We start from the raw sequence: 2,768 nt of genomic DNA, 5'->3' as shown, positions 1-2,768 counted from the left end.
GACAAATACCTGGTGTTAGCAATGACATTAATTAGGGTTCCATTTCATTTATGTTTACGAGAAACAGGTTCCTGCTATCGCTCAAGTTTAGGGGGAGATCACACTAAATACTTCCACTTTAGCCTATAAAAGCATTTTTTTTCTTCTGTTTTTTAATACTGCATACGAATATCCTGTATTTTCTGGTTGTATTCCAATAAAGAAACATAATTATATATGGTCATTATACCATGACTCAAACAACAAATCTAATGGTGGCCTAAGACTTTTAAATACCAGCTGCCCTAATAATTCCAGGTTGCTAATTCTGTGTGAGCCATACTAGTATGGAATACCAGTATTTAGCTTCTCAACTACAATTAATGAATTGGCTTTTGTAATATTGTCTAATGATTTTGTCAGTCATATACTAAAATGTTTATTTAGAAATAATTCACAAATCATCTGTCTGTTAGAGAAAATTTGAACAACATGCACACAAACAAAATGAAAGATGCATCTGCCATTCTATAAGTAAGTAAACATAGAACATCATTTATATCTAAAACTAGTGTACAAGGGCCAACATGTGTTATGAAAGAAATATACCTCTTAGGAGGCATATCTCTCTCCCTCTATCCCTATCCCTCTATCTATCCCTCTATCTATCCGTATCCATTTATCCCTCTATTTATCTATTCCTATTCCTCTATCCATCTATCCCTATCCATCTATCCCTTCCCTTCTATCCCTATCTCAATATCCCTATCCCTCTATCCATATATCGCTAGCCCTCTATCCCTAGCCCTCTATCCCTTTCCTTTTATCCCTATCCCTCTATCCATCTATCACTATCCCTCTATCCCATGTCCCTCTATCCATCTACCCCTATCCCTCTATCTCTATTCCTCTATCCCTATCCCTCTATCCACCTATCCCTCTATCCATCTACCCCTCTATCCATCTATCCCTCTATCCACCTATCCCTCTATGCATCTATCCCTATCCCTCTATCTCTCTATCTTTATCCCTATCCCCCTATACCTCTCTCTCTATCCCTCTATTGCTCTATCCCTATACATCTACCCCCCATCCCTATCCTTCTATCCCTATCCCTGTATCATTATCCCTATCGCTTTATACCTATCCCTCTGTCCCTATATATACACATTTCCTATACAATTTCATCTTTCATATGATTATAAGCTCTGTCACTCTCACACTGACAGAGAACAACCTGTTGTTGTTTTTTCTACGGGCCAGATACTCCTTCCCAAATGCGCCGCGACTGATCGGTTTAATGATGCAGAAATCCTCAATAGAGACGGAGGGTGCGGCACAACAAACTTCTTTTCCCTGCACACATATCTATCCCCTTTTTCCTCCGTTTTAGCCACCATCACCCCATCTCAGTCTCTGTATTTTTCTTTTCCACCCATCAGTCATAGGAGCTGTACACTCGCTTAGCAACACGAGCGGAAGTGACTCTTGTATTAATTTTCCCGCGGTTTGAGTGTAAATATTGTTTATGAGCCGGTGGGATAGCATAGAGCTGTTGTTACAATTTTAAATTATATTGATACCCTCTCAAGTAATTTAGCAGCACCAGGCAAAAGCGTACAGACCGATAGGAGCCATATTACAAGTTCAGCATATTTATATTAGGAAACTTTAGACTTTGTCCCACCAAGGATCGGTGACGTAAGATCGCGGAAGAGAGAGACCCAAGGCTTAATGACCAGCGCCGTCCTCGCGTTTGTCTCACGCAGTCTCTACTGCGCATCGGTGCTGGTCATTAAATGGGCGTAACATAGATCTATATACAAAAGATAGACTTATACAGTACAGTACATATTAAAATTGCATTAGAAATACACATTCAAATTTTTATTAAAAATGTGTGACAAAATGTGAATTTACATCTATACTATAATCATGTTTGTAACGCGTCTGTCACCATTTGCGCATACATCCTCAAAGGAATGTTGGCTGCACGAGGCAGCCAAAAAAAACACGCAACTGCCCACATGAAATTACTAAAAAACACGTAACCCGCCAGCAGAAAATTAAAAAAAAAACAATCGCTCTCACAAAGTATTAAGAAAAAAAAAACTTACCGCCCTCACAAAGTATAAAAAAAATAAAACGAACCGCCCACACGAAGTATTAAAAAAATAAATAAACAAAACTGCCTGTACTAAGTATTAAAAAAACCCTAACCCTTAAATCACTAAACTCCCACAACAGAAACTATCTAACTCTTACACCTCCAAACCCCCACAACACCAACTAAATAAATTACAATATTAAACCCTAAACCGCCAAACCCTACAACTCCAACTAACTAATTATACTATTAACCCCAAACCGCCAACCCCCCCCCACATCGCAATAAACCTAATTAACCTATTAACTCCTAAACCGCCACCCCCCCACAATGCAAATAACTAATTTAATTACTAAGCCCCTTAACCTAACACCCCCTAAATTAACCCAAATTACTACTAAATTACAATTGAAGTAAAAAATCCTAACATTAAATTACAAAAAATTAATCTAACATTACAAAAAATAAAAAAGTCTAAGATTACAGAATAAAATAAACAAAATTTTAAAATAAAAAATCAAACCTAATCCCTATGAAAATAAAAAAGCCCCCCAAAATAAAAACACCCCCGAATCTAAAATAAACTACCAATAGCCCTTAAAATGGCCTTTTGTAGGGCATTACCCTAAGTTAAACAGCTCTTTTACATTTCAAAATTACTAAGTCCCCCCTAACAGTAAAA

The sequence above is a fragment of the Bombina bombina genome, chromosome 6 (assembly GCF_027579735.1).
Source record: "Bombina bombina isolate aBomBom1 chromosome 6, aBomBom1.pri, whole genome shotgun sequence".
Classification (NCBI taxonomy): domain Eukaryota; kingdom Metazoa; phylum Chordata; class Amphibia; order Anura; family Bombinatoridae; genus Bombina; species Bombina bombina.
The sequence above is the reverse complement of the archived record's forward strand: the minus strand, read 5'-3'. Positions refer to the sequence as shown.